We start from the raw sequence: 22,641 nt of genomic DNA on the forward strand, positions 1-22,641 counted from the left end.
ATTGAGCAATGTCAACCAAATGTTTTGCAGCAGATTTAGTCCAAATCAAGATGAATTCATGTCATTAGCTTGCTTATCAGATTTCATTTGTTTGGCATATTTTTAGTAAATTTAGGAGCTGTGCTCATTATTATTTTTCCAGTATTCAAGCAAAGGGAACTTGTTCAAAGGGAAACAGGCAGTTTCTACATATTGTAACACACTAATGGAGTTTTTCTTATCCTGTTTTTATAGGAGATGTCCACTGAAGCAAGCTTGGGTGTGGTTATACTGTGCATAACTAATTCTGAGCAGCAAAGGGTTTCCTAACTAGAGCTAGAAAGATTAATGGAAAAAATATTTGACAGATATTTTATTTGAACAGTATTGCAAAGTTAATAGAATGATTAGGGTCACAAATGTGAGATCACCAGGTCTCATAGAAGCTTCTCCAACACAGCTTGTCCAAAGTTCTCTTCACACATAATGATTTGCAGTTTTCTACAGGGTAAAAAGAAGCCAGGAAAATTCACAGATCTGTGTCCCAAATCTCAACAGTCTTTTCATGGACAGCGTGATTGAGCTTTTCCCCTCTCCTCTGTTTGTGGAGCCAGATTGGATATTTCTCACATACATATGAGTCTCTTCAATCTGTTTTAACTCTGCAGTTGGTTCAAGAGGGCCACCAAACATGTCCTCCAGCCACAAAGCCCTGTTTTTTAGAATCTGAAAGGATCCTGTCCAGGTTAAAAGTGACTACAGATTTCTTTTGGAGGGCGGGTGGGGGAGGAGGTGATTAATTTATTACTTTTCATAAACAAATAATGACATACAAAAAGATAAATGACTTACAGCTTGTCTATGTTACGAGATACCACACACTTCTCAGGATATCCAAGAAAGTTATGCAATTACACAACTTTACAACTTGTCAAAGCTGTAAGACCGGATAGTACAAAATCAGGCAATTTTGCACAGCCACAATATGTTGGGGTGAGGGTAACAACAACAGCAATAAAAGACATACACAAATAGGCACCAATAGGAAGTTCGGGACTAGAAAGGTGGGAAGAGGGAAAAGCGGAGAGATCAGATGGAATGGGAAGTTTGGCTTTATTTGAGCTATCCCTGCATTCTTTATTCAAATGTATCAAGGAACAGGGTCCAAATTTCTCTGAATTACATAATTGCTCTCTACATTGATAAGCTGTTCTTTCTTTTGCTGAGAATGCAGACAGGTCGGAATACTGCTGCTCTATTCTGGGCATAAGCGTACTCGTCTATTTTTGTAAAATCATTGGGGCATCATTGGGGCCCTCAAGCACCAAAGTCTTTGTGGTGGGGTAAACCCGGTGTAGTAGGTACATAAACCAGGGTATAATTTTCAGCTGAGGTTTGATTGCTGACCATAGATGACTTGTGCCTCCCTATATTTGTGGGGCACAATCTAAAGGGGAGGACACATGACTGCTCCACATGTCTCCTCTGCCCAGCGATCCCCTGCCCTGTGCCCAGGCTGGGGCTGCTACACTCTCCCCAACCAATGTTACCTGCTGGGGCGCAGGGAGGGCTCTGTCCTTCTCCCTCTGTGCCTCAGCCCCGGCATGCTCAGCCACTCTCCCTGGCAGCCGGGCCTGGGTGGGGAGTGGAATGAAGCCACTTCTCACACAGCTGAAGGCCGCTGCTCCAGGTCATTGCTCTGTGCAGCATAGCATCTGCCTGAGACAGCCTGGCTGGGGAGGTGGTAGCAGTGGCCTGCTCCATGCCAGGTCTCGGCTGCTGGGGACAAGGAATGAGTGAGCTAGAAATGTGCCAGAGGGGAGAGTGGCCTCCTGCTCGCACGATCCCCATCCCCAGCAGCTGGGCCCAGGCAGTGGCCCCTGCCACTGCCACCTCCCCAGCATCAACCCAGAGCAGCCGGAGGGAGAAGTGACTAATTCCACTCCTTCGGCTCCCTGCCCATGCCCGGCTGACAGGGATGGGCTGAGGGTGTTGGGGAGCAGGTCCAGCAGAAGAAGGACAGAGCCTCTCTCCCCAGACTGCACTGGCAGGCCGAGCAGCAACCTGGAGCGGCACCTGACCCCACATTCCCCCCTCTCCATGTATTGCCATGGCTGAAGCCACGCACAACTTTCAGCCCTGTGTCCACCTCTTTCCACAGCTGTCTGACTGTTGGACAGCCCCACAGCACATACATCAGGGTTCCTTTTTCTTTACTGCAGCGCCAACAAACACCAGAGGACGGGGCCTCTGTCTCGCACAACCTCTGTAGCGTCCACTGCATTTTCAGTAGAATCTTTTGCTGGATGAGGTATAACTTGAGATCGGCAGACGTGTTTTTAACATTCCACAATATGCTCTGCCACTGGAGTTCTTTTAAGGGCTGGGATAACTCCCCTTCCCACATTTTCACAAAGAACTCCAGACAAATGGAGGTCCTCTTCCTTAGAGAAGTATACATAGTGGACACGGGCCCGGGGAGTTTATGAAGCATTTCCAAATTTCCCTCTGGCAATCCTAGGGCATCTGGACCAAATTGATAACGTTAGCAAGTGTTTTAGTTGTAAGTACTGCCTCTCCACTGAGGGTGGAAGGTCATGTCATTGCTTTAGTGCAGCGGTTCTCAACCCACGGCCCGCGGGCCACGTTCAGGGGCCCAATCAGCACACCGTTGCAGCCCATATGACATCCTCAGGGCCATACAGGTAGTGTATATATTGTGTGCATGCGGCCCACATAACACATATGCGGCCCACAGTGGTAAATGGGTTGAGAATCACTGCGTCAGCGTGAGAAAAGAAACAAAGCCCTTATCCCTGACTAACTGGGAAAGCCATATGAGGCTGTTGCTCAGTCAGTTCTTCCAAATCAGGCTGTTTCCAAATTTACAAGGCTGCGTTACTCCAGTTAGGTGCTTTTTCATGGTGGTGAGAATGAAACTGGTACCCAGACCCTTTGCGCAGCCACCACTGTAGGCACCTTCTTTTTGTCTGATGGAGAAAAATAGGAACCAAGCAGACCCACAGGGGGATTGGACGCATTAATACCCGTTCAATTCCCACCCATGTGGGAATAAGAGCGTTAGCATGCTGGAACCAATTTGACATTTGTGACATGATAAAACCATAATAGTAATTTTGTAAGTCCCTTGACTACAGGGAGCTGGTGTGTTTTTTAAGTGCTAGGCGTGGACATTGACCAGGGCCGCACAGAAAGGCTCTTATAATGTTACATTTTCTAAATTAAGACAGAGGGAGAGAGAGAGAGAGAGATATACACACACACATATACTGCCACCTATTTGTATCGCTAGTTATTTGAGAGAATATAGGATCTGAGTTTATCTTCACTAGTTTATTAATGTTTCTTGATACTTATATACCTAGGGACTTATTTGCATCAGTTTGCCTATGGAAATCAAATTAAGAAGAAGCCCCACTACATGACAATGGGAGATTTCCAACGAAAGCTCATGCTCAAATAAATTGGTTAGTCTCTAAGGTGCCACAAGTACTCCTTTTCTTTTTGCGAATACAGACTAACACGGCTGCTACTCTGAAACCTGTCAATTTTTTCTAATGTATTTTGTAACCAGATATTGTTCTGAATTTTTGAATGAGCAATAGGAGGGTTGGAATAGTGGCTTCTGGTTTGCGTATGCTGTCAAGGTTCCTCCCCCACTCTGAACTCTAGGGTACAGATGTGGGGACCTGCATGAAAAACCTCCTAAGCTTGTCTTTACCAGCTTAGGTCAAAACTTCCCCAAGGTACAAATATTACACCCGTTATCCTTGGACTGGCCGCTACCACCACCAAACTAATACTGGTTACTGGGGAAGAGCTGTTTGGACGCGTCCTTCCCCCCAAAATACTTCCCAAAACCTTGCACCCCACTTCCTGGACAAGGTTTGGTAAAAAGCCTCACCAATTTGCTTAGGTGACTACAGATCCAGACCCTTGGATCTTAAGAACAATGAACAATCCTCCCAACACTTGCACCCCCCCTTTCCTGGGAAATGTTGGATAAAAAGCCTCACCAATTTGCATAGGTGACCACAGACCCAAACCCTTGGATCTGAGAACAATGAAAAAGCATTCAGTGTTTTACAAGAAGACTTTTAATAAAAAATAGAAGTAAATAGAAATAAAGAAATCCCCCCTGTAAAATCAGGATGGTAGATATCTTACAGGGTAATTAGATTCAAAAACATAGAGAACCCCTCTAGGCAAAACCTTAAGTTACAAAAAAGATACACAGACAGAAATAGTTATTCTATTCAGCACAATTCTTTTCTCAGCCATTTAAAGAAATCATAATCTAACACATACCTAGCTAGATTACTTACTAAAAGTTCTAAGACTCCATTCCTGGTCTATCCCCGGCCAAGACGACTACAGACAGACACAGACCCTTTGTTTCTCTCCCTCCTCCCAGCTTTTGAAAGTATCTTGTCTCCTCATTGGTCATTTTGGTCAGGTGCCAGCGAGGTTACCTTTAGCTTCTTAACCCTTTACAGGTGAGAGGAGCTTTCCCCTGGCCAGGAGGGATTTCAAAGGGGTTTACCCTTCCCTTTATATTTATGACATATGCACAAAAGGGTGTCTGCACACAACATCAGTTCGTGCTCCATGGAACCAAGTTGAATGCCTCAGATGTCTGGATAGCTATTGCCGGGGCTCTAGAGCCAAATCAAAAAGTGATGGAGACAACAGGCATCCTTGCCTGGTGCCCAGAAGAGGCTGGAGGTATCCCAGGTCACATTGTTGATTGTAATGCAAAAGGATAAGTGAGACTATAACCATTGGATTAGGAGCTAAATACAAGTCAAAATCCAAATTCTTGTAGGGTATGAAACATATACCCATATACCCTACATATCCAGCCCACGCTATCAAGCGGCTTTTCTGTCTCTAAGGCTAATATTCAGGTTCATCATATGTCACTGATAAAATTTCAGTAAGTTGCCATTTGATGAGAATTGATCTGCATGTCCCCAAAGTTAATAAAGTATAAGCTTGGAGCACCAGAGATAACCTAAATCTGTAAGTAAGTTAGTAACAGTAACTGGCTAACTTCATCAGTGCAGATGGGGCAGACATAACAACTGGGAAATAAACTTGGTATAAAACAGAACAGGTACTGAAGCTATTTAAAAAATAGGCTATTTAAAAAACATTCTGCATCTTGTGGCTTTTGGACCAGATGCACTCCCTCACCTGGAAACTTTATAAAATATTTGAGCCCTTGCAGCTTGGCAAGTTTCCTTGATCATTTAAAGGCTGATCTCAGTTTAATCACATACTTTGCAAAGTCTTGAAAAATCATTATCTTATTTTGTGGCATCCCCCAAAACATTATTGCATTATTTTTTCCTTTTACAGTAAATCTTAAAAAAATTGACAATCAGTGCACAAGGTTTGGCATTTGAGGCTGGGTTAGGAGCCAGGGATCTAGGAGCTCTCTCTAAATCAAATTTAAAATAATTTGGCAGACTAAGCACTTCTGAAAGGAGCTGGTGAACTAATTATAGAGGGTTATCTTCCTTTGTTCCTTCACATACTCCTATAATTCTCAGATTATTGTGTCGAGACCTTCCCTCAAGGTCTGCTACTTTTGATTTAAGAGAAGCTAAGTTTGTGAGGCTTCTCTGCACCTGGGCAGAGAGCCCTTGTACCTGATCTTCCCCCCATTATATTCTTTCTTCTGATTCATTCACCCATCTGTCAGTGCTTGCAGAAAAGAGTAAATCAAGGTAACAGCCAGTTGTATTGTGGCCTTGATATCTACTGTGTCTGCAGCAACTTTCTCCAGCATGGCCATCATAGACACAGTGCCCTCAGGAGCAGCCATCTTGCTCAGGGGGTGAATGGTCTCTGTTCTCCTTGTTTTTTAGCTACTCGTAGAGCTCCCACTGGACAAACCTTTGCCTGCTGACATTTGAGAGATTTTGGGGTACGTATTCCTTTATTGCGGGGGGGGGGGGATTGGTCAGGGCCCTGGACTCTGAATGGAAATGGATATTACCAGATGTCTCTGGAGCTCAAGACATCTGTTCTGCTATGCCGCACAGCACCCACTGGAATCCAATAAGAATCAACACATTAATTTCAAGCTTCTTGGGGGCTAATTCTAAATAACAGTGAGAGAAGAAACAATTTTAAAAGTTACAAAAATATATGTTTTTCTTTTTATAAGAAAAGATGAACATACAGTCCAGCTCGCTTCAAACAATAGGTGTGTTTGCCTGTTTTTGCAAGAGTAGAGTGCAGAATAAGAGACTTATAATACAAAGTCAGGTTCCATCTCACTAATATGTCAGTTTCTCTCATATATTTTAATTTAACTTACATTAACTTACATTACATTAGGAGGGAAGATGCTGTGTGACAATTATAAAGCAAAACAGAAAGACCTGCTTTCTTCTAATGCTGAACAAGGAACTCCTCTCTTCCGCTTTTTCGCTTTAGACAGAAAACAGTCTTTCCTATTATAAAAGCAATAGGTCTGGTTCTTTGATGCCCTGACACCTAGGTTGTTATTTTACACCAGTGAAAAGTGGGTGTAAAATGCTACCACATCAGAATGGTAGTGGTTTACACCCAATTTGCACCGATGTAAATGACTACGAAAGGTGCAAGACAACGGAGAATAAGGCTCAGTGGTCTAGGACTGATTCAGAGGAACACTTAAGCAAGTTGTTAAATCTCTCTGCAGTCAAGCATGTGCTTAAATTGCATGAAATACTTTGGGACTCAGTTCCAGAAGGTGCTCAGCACTTTGACCCCAATCCAGCAAAGCATTTAAGCATATGCTTAACTTTAATACAATATGATTCTTCCCATGCTTAAACTGACGCATGCCTTAGAGCTTTGCTGAACATAGGCCTTATTTAACAGCGCCTTTGAAAGCTGATCCTTGGAGATGCTGAGTGCTTTGAACAAGGTGCTGAATGTCCTCAACTTTCATGCACTACTGTGAGAGCTCCAGGACCCTGGGCATCTCACAGAAGGCACTCAGAACCCCATAGACTGGGCTCTTGGGTAGCAATCAATCCAGTTGTTTTTGAACTTGGATCCCTGTTGGTTCATATTGAGTTAAAATTGCTACTAATAGGTAATGCAGTATTTACTAATTTACCAAAGAATTTATTTTTGATCAGTTCAATCTAAGGCTTGAATCAAAGAACTCAATTCAATGGGAAATCGGGCTACAATTTAGGAGGGGAAAAAATACTCTATGTAGCGGTTGCCACCTTAAAAGATCTGAAACTGTTGCAGCAAGCAAAAGGCCCACAGTCTTTTTATTGTCAGTTTAAAAGATAATCTAGGGTATAATTACCTATACCAAAGACAATGAAAAGATTTAAGAGCTTTATAGCTAAATGCAAATAAGAACCATAAAACTGCTTACATTTGTCTGTGTGTTTATTTATTTTTTTGGCCCCATATCAACAAGCAAATGCAGAAGAGTAGAAGAGAATTAACTGGATTAGCTTTTCCTGTTAAAAATAAAAGGACTGTAATAAGAACATGTTCAAGGAACAACAATGGGTCATAAAAAGCTTTTAAAACCACCAAAAACCTTTTTTTTACTTTCCCCCCTTAAATTACAATGAAAAGAGATGGTGTGTGGGTGTGTGTGGGTGTGTGAAAAGTAGTAGTAAACATTCCCCTGCAGGATTTGTAATCCAGCCATTCTAGCCTGGTGTTAGTGGGTACCTGAGGTGAAATTGACTAGAAACAGACTAGAAACAAAGGTGAAATTGACTAATCCATTTTCATTGCCCAAGGGAAAGCAATGCAAAAGGTAAACAAATGAAGTAACAGTGGAAACTAAATGAGATTTTTATAATAATTTTCGGTTTAATAATCTAAAATTCTATTAAAGCACTCTGTAATCTAAGGGTCCTTTTGGTAAGTCTGACTAGCTTTAAATTTATTAAATCAATGTTTTAGGCTCACAGGCCTCAAACCAGCCAAGCAGTTGAACAAATACTTAACTTTAAACATATGAGCAGTCTTATTTACTTCAGCAAGGTTACTCACATGCTCAAGTACTCTGCTGGATCAGGGCTCTATAGCAATGTGGAGTTCTGTTATTTTCTACCATTGTCACATTATCATAGACTACCACTGTTCTTGCCATTTTAATGAAGTTCCAGGACCTTCATCCATCATACTACCCTAACTATGCTTCCTAATTGCTATTTTTAAAGCTCCTCTGTGCTATTACAGATGGGGTCACTTAGGACGAGGTCTATTTCATTATAAGCAGACTCACATGGCATTTTTCATTGTCTTTCACCCTGATGCTTGCACTTCATTAAAGAACATAAGAATGGCCCTACTGGGTCAGACCAAAGGTCCATCTAGCCCAGTATGCTGTCTTCTGACAGTGTCCAGTGCCAGGTGCCCCAGAGGGAATGAACAGAACAGGTAATCATCAAGTGATCCATCCCCTGTCGCTCATTCCCAGCTTCTGGCAAACAGAGGCTAGGGACACCATTCCGGCCCATCCTGGCTAATAGCCATTGATGGATCTATCCTCCATGAATTTATCTAGTTCTTTTTTTAACCCTGTTATGGTCTCGGCCTTCACAACATCCTCTGGCAAGGAGTTCCACAGGTTGACTATGCATTGTGTGAAGAAATACTTCCTTTTATTTGTTTTAAACCTGCTGCCTATTAATTTCATTTGGTGACCCCTAGTTTTTGTGTTATGAGAAGTAGTAAGTAACACTTCCTTATCTACTTTCTCTACACCAGTCATGATTTTATAGACCTCAATCATATCTCCCCTGAGCCGTCTCTTTTCCAGGCTGAAAAGTCCCTGTCTTATTAATCTCTCCTCATACAGAATCCGTTCCATACCCTAATCATTTTTGTTGCCCTTTTCTGAACCTTTTCCAATTCCAATATATCTTTTTTGAGATGGGGCTACATCCAATAGCATCCTTTCCACTGTTAGGGTGTAAACAGCCATAGAAAAGGCCAAAATAAACTCAGTGGCACTGGACTGATAATACAATGAATTCTCCAAAGACAACACTGAACGTCCTCCTTCCTTCTGGGTGCAATTTAAGAAACTAACATTGTTCTATAAATCTCTGCATGGATCAGGTCCTGGCTGCCTATGAAACTTTCTCTGTAAGTGCAGCCATGCATCATACTATTTCAGATCATTTGGGGGCATGCTTATTAACAATCCATCAACTGGAAAATCTACGCATTGGGTGTAATCAGTGGGAGGAGCTCTTGACTTTGACATTTACTTCCATCAGTGTCCTGACAAGCCCGAGTCTGTTGATCTTTAGGGTACATTGTAAGGTGCATTTAATCTTTCAGGTTTTTCCTTAAAGGGGCAATTGGGTTATATAAATGGGTTAATTTGTGAGGTGAATCCATTAGGCTGGTATCGACCAATTTATTAAATATTGCACTTTGATATTTTAATTGTTCAGGGATAACTGATGGATGCATTTCATAAATTCAAAATAAGCTGAATAAATGTCACTAGAGCTGGTTGGAACATTTTTTGATGAAACTTTTTTTGTCAAAGCCAAAACATTTTGCAGATACATATCCATTTCAGTGGGATGGTTTCTGAAGTCCATGACGGACTCTTTGGTCATTTCCAGAGAAAAAGAGAGAGACCCAAATCAAAACCCTGATCTCTGCAATCCAAAACCATACATTTTAATGCAATTCCAATTTGGAAAATCTTTTGAGAGGTTTTGTTTTCATTCCAATGCAAAATTAAAACTTTGAAAATTGCTGCAAAATGGAATTGTTGTTTTCTGGCCAGCTCTGAATGGCATTCATACATCACTGGGTGAATGTGATCACACTTTTTATGGAACCACGTTACTCAGATTTGATTTTATTGGTAGAATATATCATATAAAGTGCCAGTGGGAGACATGGATGTTAATGGCACCTCCTAGAGGTGCTGCTGTAGTATTCAAACTGTAATAAATGAGAGTTTAAACCTATATCAACCTTTGTGATGAATCTGACTCTAGCGTGTTAATTCACTCACAGTTGAGTTTTTGAAACAGAAGAAAAATGCAGGGTTCAGAAACAGTTTAAAGAACTCTTTCCTCAAAAGAGTGATAATCCAAAAGCCTGTTGCTATTCACTGTACAAGTCAGTATGTCATCTCTTAAAAAGAGGCTGTTAGAAAACATTCAGGTGTGTTCTCCATCTTGCACATTCCTAAATGGCTTATAATACATGAATCACAGGGTCCTATAGGCACCTACTGAATGTAAATCTTGACACACTTCCTCATTTTCCCATCCACCATACAGATCACCCAGAAGACTAAATATTGGATATGTCAGCTCATGATATTAGTGTAGTTCATCATCTGATTGAGTAAATCTATATCCATGGAGGCTGAAGAAGGCTATCTGGGAATATACGGCATGGCCTCCCTGTGCAGACATCCTGCTACAGAATCTGCAAAAGGAAAAACCTTTTGATCAAGGGGAGGTTGCTGTGAGAATCCTTCCCCTGCACCCAACCCTTTGTCTGTTTTGTCTACTTAATGGTAAATTCTTTGAGAAAAGGTCTGTTTCATATTTTATGTCTGTATGGGGCCCTGATCTCAGCTGGAGTCCCTAGGCACTACTATAAGAATAATGATCACTTTCATTCTGAATGACTGGAGATAAAACATACGTTAAAAGTTTGGGTGACTTTGGCCAGCTGCATATAGTAATTCCCCTGAGGCCACAACAGCTGGTGACTTTGTGTTTCAGGACATATCTTTGTTTTTATGACAATGCTGGAGACAGTTGTAAGTTGATGTCATTGCTGCATGATGACAACTTCTGTGTGTTCCTGGTATTTTGTCTGCCCTACAATGTTTGATGTGTCATCTTTCCCTCATTTCCTATCCCTTGTTTCTTCTTGTTCTTGGCTTTGGTTCCTTTTCCCTAAATTTTCTCCCAACATAAAGCAGTGGACAAATGGAAAACAGTTTTGTGTGGAATGATTAACATGGCTTGATACTGACATTACCTTTGTATTTTTTCTTATTTCACGGCAGTTGCTACTGTTCCTTTTTTGTTATCAGATGAATTGGGTGTGTGTGTGGGGGGGGGGGGGGGCGGGGGGAGGATGTAAACCTCTCCAGCCCTCTTCCCTACTCCACAAAAGTCTTTCTTTTCATAAGAGGCTCAAAACCAGAATAGAAGGGAGTGTTGTAAATCAGGACTGAGCGGCATTGGCAGAGTTTCATAGGGATCCAGGAGACCAATAGCAAGGGATGCTCTGTATTAAGATTTGAGGAGTGTTGGGAGGAATGCACACGTGACCTAGGATTGAAATACCAGGTGGGATGTTGCAGTTCAGGACTGTGGTTCATTAGCAGAACTTTGTTTATGTGTAGGTAGAGTTGAGGCTCGCAGGGCACTTAGTTACACTTGGACTGACTGAAATCAGGTGATTGATCCCTTATTTTACTGAAAGAAATAAATTAATGCAAATACCTGCCAAAGAATCATTCTAAGTCACTTGGGTGTTGAGCTGAGATCATTGACTTTCTGCAGTCATGCCAAAGACTATTTAGAAAGACAGTCCTGAGTTACCGCTGTGTTTTATCAGATATTCTGTGCTTGTTTTTGCTGAAGGTAACGGAGTTAGTTCCTCAGCTCAGTGAAATTCTTTTCAATACTTCAATTCTTGAATGCAAAATTCATCTTTTTTCCCCCTGTGAGTCAACATGCTTTTCATTATAGACAGCTTACTCAGTGCCTTTGTTCTGTTTTAGACTCTTCTCCTTCTACCCAAGATGAGAGCTAGGAGCTCAACAGACAAATAAGTCACATTCTCAGTCACATTCTAAACAAAGACAAGAAAAGACAAGTGAAGCCGTACACAAAGGAACTGGGTAGGGAGAGAGGAAGAAGAGGGTTACAATGACAAGATGATGAATTTTCTTTGGTGATTCCACATGCATCTTGGCAGTTAGTTATTTTGATTTGTTGTAGGCTTTTTAAATTATTTTGTAAACAGAATTATGATGACCAGTTACTCATGAATAACAATGAAACCATGCTATTAGGTGCAAAGGGAGTTTGTTGTAAACAGTGTGGGTATACCTGCACAGCAATTAAACAACCGAGGCCAGCCCATGTCAGAAGACTTTGGGCTGCAGGGCTGTAAAATTGTGGTGTAAATGTCTGGGTTTGGACTGGAGCCTGAGCTTTGGTATCTTCCCTCCGCACCCCCTCTCCCCATGTGGATCCCTGAGCTTGGGTTCCAGCTTGAGCCCGAATGTCTATGCTCCAGTTAAACAGCCTCTTCACCTTAACCCTGTAAGACCAAATCAGTGAATGTGGGCCAACCACAGTTGTTTAATGGCTTTATAGACATACCCTAGGAGGTCACTAGATTTCTAAGGAAGTTTGAAATATAAAGACAATTAGCACTGCAGGGAAGCCTAGAAGGATGTAAGCATTAGTTCTCAGAAAACTGGTTTTCTCCCTTTTGAATTTCTTAGCAGACTTCCACATTGGCAAAGAGTACTCACCATGCACAAAAGGGCTGACAGCTGAGTCACCAGACATGTCCTTGACTGTACCTGCACTTACTAAAGTAACTGATGAATTGCAAACATGGTAATTGGGTAAGATTGGGGTCTTTACTCCAAAACCCAGCAATGGGTGAGCATATCTGGGCATAATGCTTACATTATCCAAAAGTAGCAAGTTTGGTTTAAAAAGTCTTAATATGCATATAGTATATAATCTGCAATATCCCAAATTAGGGTTAAGACATTTAACAGTACAATTTGAATATCAGGATTCAAACACGCAGGTACATCACTCCTGGGAAGTTATACGAGGAACAACTTGCAAAAAATAAATACAATAATTGAAACCATTATATGGTTTCATTCCATTTTAACATTAAAGTTCTCAGCTCTATACTCCACTCTCAGGATCTTTGGCACCTTATTTAAAAAAAAATTACAGCAATATTTTGCACTAATGGTGCAAAACATGGAAACTTCAAATAAGATTACTTCAGATTATTGTATTATTACTCTAGATTGTGGCAGGTTTTTTTAACATAAGGGATTTTATTAAGGGCCAGACTGTGGTCTGTTTTATGTGCCTACACAGCAGAGTACTGATGTGTAAGGTGCCCTTTAGTCATTTGAACCAGTTACCCCTACTATGTGTAGCTGTGCAAGGAGGAAGGGTCATCTCTGTGGGACCACCCCAGGAATGGGTGGAACCTGGGCTCTGCTCTCCCCCCACCCCAGTTGGCACATCTTCCTTGGGAGACCTACCATGCTCCAGGTATAGGGATCATCCCAGGCAAGTGGTGACTGAACATAATCTGCTTCTCACTCTGCCCCTGGGGCAACACATCTATGCACAGCCCCATGCAGGGGACTCATGACCAAGTCATTGCTGAGCTCTGACTAGAAGTCATGGAGGTGTTCTTGCCTTCATAGCTTCCACAAGGCCAAATTCTCAAGTCTTTGTTCAGGTTTTACTACATTCGTATCCAGGCAAAACTCCCATTGAAATCATTGAGAGTTTAGCTTGAGCAAGGGCTTCAGGATGTATCCCACAGATTGTCTCTACTAAATGGGACTTAAGGATTCCACACTTCAGAACTGTGTGTGTGTATTTACTCAGTGTTCGTAAAGTAACTGGAGCATTGCGTCCTTTATAACTCTGCTTACTTGCACTTACTCAGGCCTTGGTCTTGCACTTCCTGCAAACCCACAACGCTACACAAACCTTGCACTCCCTAGCTGGCGCCCTGTGTATGCTATATAAACAACAATGAGAAGGACTAATTTTTTATAGACTCCCGTGGAGTTTTGCGCGCTGAAGGAATGCAGAACTGAGCCTCAGACACTACTAAATGTGACCTGGTGAAAATCAGGAATGCCACCAGTGAAGGGAACAGCATTACATACGTATAAAACGGATATAAGTGAAAAACAGGCCCTGAGTCGTAAGAGCTGAATCTTGTTACAACTGAAATCAACAGGATCTTTAACTTCAGTGGGGCCAGGAGCTGAACTTTAATTTTGGGGGCAAACAAATGTGCACTTAACTTGATCTTAAAGAGAAAGGAATGCATCTAGAGTAATTGTTTTGTTTCCTGCATTTGGCACATACACAGACACATACACAAGTCCTCACCATACACAAGTCCTTCTTGGCGAGGAATCGTTTACAAGAGAGAAAGTGACTACACTGATGGCAATCACACTTGTTTTGAGTCAGATGCAGTTATCTGAACTCCTGCTAGCTCCTGTAGCACTTTTATCGTGGCTATACAATGGGTGTGATGTACCGTGTGTGAGGTACGTAGACGGAGGAAACTAAACGCCCACTTCCTTGGAGCATTTGGATTTGTTTTGGTCTTCATCCAGTGTCATTCTCAGACCAGGCCTCCTTCCACAGCAAGTCCTCCCCTTAACTCAGTACCCCGCTTATCTTATGGGGCTGGGTGTAGGTGTTGTAAACTTTGCCTAGTATAACAGTTAAAAAACCCAAACTGGTGTTGGCAGCTGTGTTCTCCATTTCCTGCTCAGGCAGCTGCTGTCTGATTGGAGGAAAACAGTCCTTAAACCTTCTTCAAAACAGGAAACTGCTCTCCCTGCTTCCTGAAGTCCAGGAACTGTTCCCCTAGCAACTGCTGGACAAAGAGGACTCCTATTAACCACTGGGGTGCCATTACGGATACCGTAGGAGGTAATAATTTAAACCACAATCCTGCCCTGAAGGGTGGAACGAGCCTTTACTGTGTAGTCCCTATCTCATCATCACTGCGCAACGTCCTTTTCTATATAATTTGCTGCATCATTCAATTTGCTGGAGGCTGATTAGAGAATGACTATCCTAGTTAACTATATGAAGCATTTTAAAGACACCTTTCACCTTAGTGTCTAAGTGCTGACCCAAATATCTCTGGAAATAATTTTATAATGCTGTACATCAAACCTTATGGGCAAGATATAATATTGAATAGCAATATGGTCACAATCTGTGAAGATTTTTGCATATTTATTGCGCAGTCTACATTTTCAAAAGTGACTCGGCCATATACTATACATTTATATGTTGTCAATATAATTAAATATATCTGATGCTTCAGACTTCGAGCACCTGCCCTAAGAAAATCAGACCCTTTTAAGAACTCTTAAATTGGGCATTCAAAAAAATCACTAGCAACTTTTGAAAATTGTAGGCCCCTAATCCTGCAAAAATTTGTACACACGCATAAAGATAAGTATATGTGTCTTTAAAGGATCAGGGTCTGAGGCTATATCTACATCTACCATATCTATTAGAGGTTGGTCAAAATTTGGATATGGATTAAATTTGGTAATTTCAGATTAATATAAACGGTCACATTTGAATAGAAAATTTTACCCACCTAGCTGTATAACACATTTCCTTTAAAGACACACAGATCAGATAAATCTGAAACATGGGTAGACAAAGTATGAGTAGGGAACAAACAAGTAAAACAAAAAGAAAAGGAGTATTTGTGGCACCTTAGAGACTAACCAATTTATTTGAGCATGAGCTTTCGTGAGCTACGGCTCACTTCATCGGATGCATCTTCCATATACACAGAAGCAAATATGCCCTTTTAGTATGAATGACTTTGAATTTAAATTAAGGAAAGCAATGAGAGAAGAAAAACTAGAGACATTACATTTGTTCTATCAGAGTATGTGTGACTTATTCCATAAGAGTAGCCATCTTGAAAATGAAACTTGTCTAAAATAGAGGGCCTCATAGCATGCAGGCAGGCTTATTCCTTAGAAATTTAAAAAGCAGTACTCAGAAAAGAGCCATAACAGTTACAGATCTATACCCCATATTTCAGAGTAAGCTGGAAATACTGCAAGAACTGCCTTTCATTTGGTATTTCCAATCTGCTTCCAGTCCTGCCAGGACCCAGAAGTATGAAACAAAAAAGAAAAGTTGGCTCCACAATTCTGAACCCCAAAATATTAATTTTGGCTTTATTGTGAGCTCTGGCTGATGATTCATATCTGTGTTTATTTCATCTTATATGATTCTCCTGTCCTTATCAGCAAGACCATTTGTTTTTGATTCCAGTGTGTTTAGACCCAACCCTGTGCTTTCTTGGTTGCATGTGGGTTAATATATTGCTGTGTTGCAACGCAGCCCAATGCACTTCAAGTGGGTGCGCTTCTGAGGAAGGGCGTGAGGCATTCCAAGAATGTTGACTCACTCCTCACTGCACTCTGTGATAGTTTTTTCAGATTGCTCTAGGGCATTGATCATTAATTAAAGCATCTGAGCATTGATCTGGGTTTGCAGGGTAAACAACACAGAGGAAATGAAACCTATTGCACGGAACCAACCGCGCTCTCTGCGCCTCTGATAAGCTCCTCCTCTGGAGCACGAGCAGAGTGAGGTGGGCTTGTTCCATACGGAATGATATTGCCTCACGGAGCATTTCACAAGAAGTTTTTCCAAAATGCTGCAGCCTTTCAAAGCTGAACTGTTATTAAAATGACCCAATATGTTCTGATTGTCTTGAAAGGCCATCTGCAGTGGTGTGCGTTGTTATTTATCTTCCTGGGGCTCAGATGGCTTAGTCCAGGTCATCTCATTAGTTGCTGGGTGGTCTGTCTGCTCAGGGTGATGCGATGTACTGTGTGATTTTATGTGTGTGGTGCCCCTAATGGGGGATTTGCTTGAGGCTGCTCAGGTTCAGGCCAAGGTGAAAGAATATGGTCAAGTAGATTGGTGGTATAAATACTCTACTGTACAAGTGACCTAACCGGCAAAGGCCAGCGGTACCAATGCCAGCTGGCGGGGAGGTCAACTAGATGAACTCACATGTTCCTTTCCCCATCCCTAACGCCTATGATTAGTTCAGGATCAGCCTGAGAAACCACCTACCCACCGTGCTCCCCACCTTTACACTCTCAATCCCAGGTTTCTCCTTCCACCCCAGAGAAGAAGAGGTGAGTTAGTGGACGAATTGAGAGGAAACAAGCCTAAGGGATCTGAATACGAGGGAGTGGAAGAAACCCGGAGAGAAACTATCATCATTCATCCTGCGGTTTAATTATTTATTGCTTTCTAATCTTGAGCCAGAGGTTCCACACCAAATGTAACTGGAAAAAAGGGGATGCCATTAAATCAAGGAACATTGTTAGAGGCCATTTAATTTGCTTAAGTGTTTCAATTTACAAGCAGGGATATGACAAATCAATGTGATATTGATGTGCCTGCGCCACTTTGGGGTTCTCTTTATTTCCTCTTTTCAGATACCCATTAATATAATTAATTGAGTCTAATAATGGGGCTGGTGTCTCCTCTCTCTGCATCCTCCCTCAGTATGAGCTACCTGGTGACAGCAGTGTGTTTGAGTGTTCTGAGCTTCACCCTTTACGGGCTGATTTTCAGAACTGCCAAGTACCTGCCAACTCCCCTGGAAGTCAGGGGGCTTTGTTTAATGTCCGCACCTCAGAAAAACCAGGATTTTCACTTCCAGGGGGGATTTGCTCAGCCTGAGGCAGGCAGTGTTTTCACTGCCATCCCTTGGGGTTATGCCAGCACAGGATAGCTTCAGTTTCCTCTGCAGGAGAGCGCTGAGTGGATGCACTGAATCAGTGTATGTCCCGGCGTTGTTAGCCATGACCCCTCCCTGGACATCTCTGCCAACTTTTACTGGTGGCTCAGCAAAAGGGAGATAGCAGGAAGGAGCCAGCCTAAACAAGGAGTGGATTTGGCCTATTACCTCCAGATAATTCCAGCCAGCAGATACACTGGTTTCTTTTTATCTCTTCTAGTGCTCTACACATCTTTTTATTGAAGTCATTAGGATTCTGGGCATGGCAGTCCTCGGAGATTTAAGCCCTGAAAGCTCTCCACATTTCTAAGAGGCCTTCTCTGTTCCATAGTGAAGCGCTCTACAAAGTCTCGAGAACAGCTGCAATTTCAGCATAATGGACACTTAGGAAATAGAGTGGGAAAAGAAGAAAAGAACATTGTTCCAAATTCCTTTTTCAGGGCACCAGGAAGGAGAGTTTAAGTCCAATTTGGAGGGTAACACTGAGCTCTCTTTAGGGAACATTCAAAATTTTTGTTTTCTTTGGGGTCAGAAACAACTTTCCCAACATAAGGAGAGCACATTTTTTAAGACTCTTACTTGGGCAGCGGGGTGCGGTAGGAAAGTGGCTCCTACTTTGTGTTGCTCTTTTCCAAGACAAAAACCATACCAGATGCTGAGAGCTGCCATTAGCCAAGCTGCTGATCAACAGCGTGCAGCGAAGCAGGGAATAGTCTCCCTGATCATCAATTTATGAAGGAAAACAAAGGAGATGGAATTTGAGATAATCCCAACCCTCTTAAACTAACGTGGAAATACCCAGAACACCCATGGTTTCAAAATCAGAAACAACAGCCTCCTGAAAAAGGATGGTCAGGTGTTGAGTTTCTGAAGAAATCACCTGTAAATTGCTACTTTGGCACAGGATCAAATTGCATTTCATCCATATGTAGTACTGGTGATAATTATACTTTGCATCTGTACCATACTTCTTAGTCTAAAGGATTCCGAAAGCACTTTAGAATCTGTGTAGACAGGATAGTGTAATGAACGGTCTAGTGTGTATGCACACCACCACCCTTTTCAGGAGAGTCTTAATTAATCTACTGTGTCATAGCCCCGTTAGGGCAGTCACTAAGGATCTGTGCTCTTGAAGCAGGAAGAGCTGATATTCACTTTTTTTTTAATTAATCCAGCAGCTCTGAATTCCCATGGTATACAGCACATGGTATACAATGCTGTGACTAACTAAGTGGACATCAGTTTGCTGTAATAATATGAATGAATGGCTTTAACTACCATTGAAATGCAGCCATTTTAAACCTCAAAAGAAAATTTGATTTGGGATGATTCTTATTTTAGTCAAATCTGTTTTGCTCATTAATTATTGTATCATCATTATTATTATTTAATATTCATAATCTGGGTCCCTTCAGAGGCCCCAGTCAAGTTCAGATATTGCATATTGTATAAGCCCTATAAATGCTCGGTCCTTTGTTAAAACACATTGGTTCAGATTCTTTCCTTGGATATGCAAATCAGACTGCCATTGATATTAATTAATAAAGTCACTGGGAGTGTCTACATATGTCTTTATACTGAATTTGGCAGCTCAGGTTAAATCCAGACACATTTCTCCTTCATGTCATAACCCTTGAGATTATTAAAAATGGGCAAATGTTTTAAAATATATTTTCTGCATTAGTGCTGAGTGTTCATTGGTTTTGCTCTTTGCTTCGCTGCTGAAAATAAAGTAGTTGGTTTCGTACAGTCAGTTCCCAACCAGTTTTGCTCTCTGACTCTCATGAACTGTCAGGTTGCTTTGCTCATGCTGCAACAGAATGTTCCAAGCCAGACATCATAATTAGTTTTATTTATATAAAAGTAAAACCTGAAAGATACTGAGACCTCCATAGTTCTTGTTGGCTCCACTCACAAACTGGCTAGCACCGTCCAGAGTGCCTAGCTGTCCCCACATGGAGGGAGGATTGGCATGTGAGTGTCAAGTAGTTAGAAGGAAGTCTGAGTAGATGTAATTTACATGGTGAGGAGCTGGAAATAGGTATACATTCCAGTGTGTATGTGGGGGGTTTATTGCACCTTATGCCATCTCACACCCTTTTGCTAATTATTTTTTTCTGATTACAACCCCCACCCCAGCATATAAATGATAAATATCCTTAGGCCTCATTTATCCCCACATACACATCACCTCTGATTTTGACCCGGGTTTTCCATAAGTCCAGCCCCCTACAAAGTAGTCATGTTACCTACTGTTTATTATTTAGAACCAGACTCCGAACTTAATCACATCCATATAGATCTGAAGTATCCTAAATGAATCTGGCCCTTAGCCTTCTTTTCCACTTCCTTAAAAGCAATCCATTATAATTCTCTCCCAGCTCATCTCTCTTTGCCCCAGCATAGAAGTTGTGATTTGTTTCAGGGACAGGACTTTTGGGGCTGGACAGCATGATGCTCTCATAACGGAAACATGACTCTTAGCTCTGGAGTTCATTCCCTCTGGCAGACTATGAAGTCTTAAGTTCAGCAACTTTTAGAGAATGGTGCAAGATACATCCATTCAATATGGCTTTTCAGTCACTTGTGTGTGTGTTAATATCGGTTGGTGGGGAGTGGGGAATGGCTTCATTTAGTGTCCATTTTGTGTAGTGTTTTGTTCTATCAGCTGCCATGTTTTCACTCACATACTGTGGGATAGGCATGTAATAAATTAATGCATACATTAATAAAAGCTCTTGGATGGCTTTTTACCATGGGCTAGATCACGCCTGGCACAACCCTGGTCAAAGGGTGATGGGTAAACTGCACCCCTCCTTGGGAGGCAGTGTGGCCCAGAAAGACACCTCTGAGGAACCATTCATGTCTTGCTTTCCCCTTGCTCTGGGAGTGTACGTCTAATAATTTGCTGCTGGCTTGGGGCAACAGGGAAGTATAGCACTCCATCTGCCTTCTCAGCTGAGCTGACCAGCTCATGCAGAGGGAGGTTTTGAGTGTAGCTAAGGCTTCACCTAGCCCCTTTCAGTGCTTGTCCACTGGCTTTATGGGGCATGCACACTTTCTGTTGCACACCTAGACCCAAGATCTGGGTGGACCATACAGGGGCATCAAAGGGATTCTTAACATCCCTGGCATAACTGTTCTGTGTTTGCACAGTACTTACCTGGTCCATGGCTGGAGCTGCTCCTAGGCACTATTTCTATCATGCCTGTGCTATCTTTATTTGCAATGGTATGGCTACAAATAGCCATGGATAGGCAGCTGCACAGGTTTCACTTCAGCCAGGGCTAGCAACATGAGTATGTACCTAGGAGTCCCAGCACACTGGTACAGCTTCCACTGATGCCCACACCACCACATCGACCCTGCTGTCTTTAGCAATGCCAGCTCAGTGGAAGCTAGAGTGTGTATGTCGACCGGAGCTGCACTGTGCTGTAGACATACCTAGAGGGTGAAGACATGTCTGGTGAGAACAACCCAATCTATTGTGGGGTTAATAATATTTCAGCCTGGGAAAACCAGTCGAGAGGCAGGCCAAGCGACTTCAGCAACCTCTAATGGACAAGAAACAGAAAAAACAGCAACTGAAAAACATGTTTTCATCGCAAATATTTCAAACATCCTCTGTTTTTCAGAGAAAGGGGGCACTTTTGTTTTTGACTTTTTAGTTTTTTTGGTGTTTTCCCAACAACTTATAAATATTTCTACAGATGGAGTCTCAAAGGAAAACAGGAAAACAGTTTTGCAGTCAGTCTGAGCCTTTTACTTCCTCATTTTTACACCAGAATTCTAAAAGAGCAACTAGGAAAAGTGCAGGGGGTAATCACGCCTTTTACCTTTAGGTTTTTATTCCCCTAATCCAATTCTTCTTACAGACATAAGACAAGGCAAAACATGTTTTCCTTCACCAAGAAAGGAAATTACAGCTACTTTTTCTGAGAGCTTAAAAAAAAAAACCCACAACAAAAAACAAACAAAAAGCCCCCCAACCCCTTCTTCCGCCCTAGAGATTACCTTTATGACCCACATCTCATTTGTAAATATTTTGCAATATGCTGGCGCTTTCCATACTGACAACCATATGAGTGCTTGTGATGACTTGTAAATGTGAAAAAAGCCCCGTGTTCATGAGACTTAACTTTACATATTTAAACAGAAATTCCCAGCTTCTGCTTTCATTCACACCAGTGTATATCTGGAATAAATCCACAGGCTTCATTGGAATTATCCTGGATTTTAACTGGCAGAACTGAGAGCAGAATTAGACAGACCCAAAACATCTGCAATACAAGAGTTAAGATTCTCATAGTAACGTTAGCTTGTTTACACTGGACATGCTGTATATATTTAGGTAAACTTTTAATAGCTTAAGTATTAATCAAAAACATTACAGTATATAGGTACATATTTGTAGGTAGCAGATGTGTGGATTACTTTATGTATGTATACAGCTATATGGGGCTGAGTTTCCATTGTCCTGTACCTTTTGTAGTTATTTACACTAGTGTATAGCTTTCTCGGTAGTGTTTTACATGCACTTTGCACTGGTGTAAAGTAATAGTGACTCAGATTCATATGTGTATGTATTATAGATAGTCGATGTGAAGTTTCAAATACAATCACTGACGATGGGTGCTTTAATTTTGTGGAGTCCAACCTGAAACCCTTTGTGCTCGATTTTTGGTGGTGCTGAGCATGTGATATTCTAGTTGAAGACAGTGAGGCTGTGAAAGTTCAGCAGACCCAAATGTCTCAAAATGGACTCCCAGAAATGGAGGCTTTTGAAAATCTATGTTCCTGATCTTGCAGGTGTGTTCCGTCACTAAATACTCTGTTAAACTTGGACCTTGATTCTACACTCTTGTTCTCATGCAAATTCCCTTGCTGATGGAATTACACATGTGAGTGTGACATGACCATATATTTGCCTGGAAATACCATGCCCATTTATGATGAGGTACTCCAGCAAATAATCCTCTTATATTATATAGCAAAATATAGGTTTCGTACAGGCAAACCAAGATAATGTATAGGTACCTGCACCATTGTAGTGATCCAGGAAAG

Source organism: Lepidochelys kempii, chromosome 7 (genome assembly GCF_965140265.1).
Source record: "Lepidochelys kempii isolate rLepKem1 chromosome 7, rLepKem1.hap2, whole genome shotgun sequence".
NCBI classification, from domain to species: Eukaryota; Metazoa; Chordata; order Testudines; family Cheloniidae; genus Lepidochelys; species Lepidochelys kempii.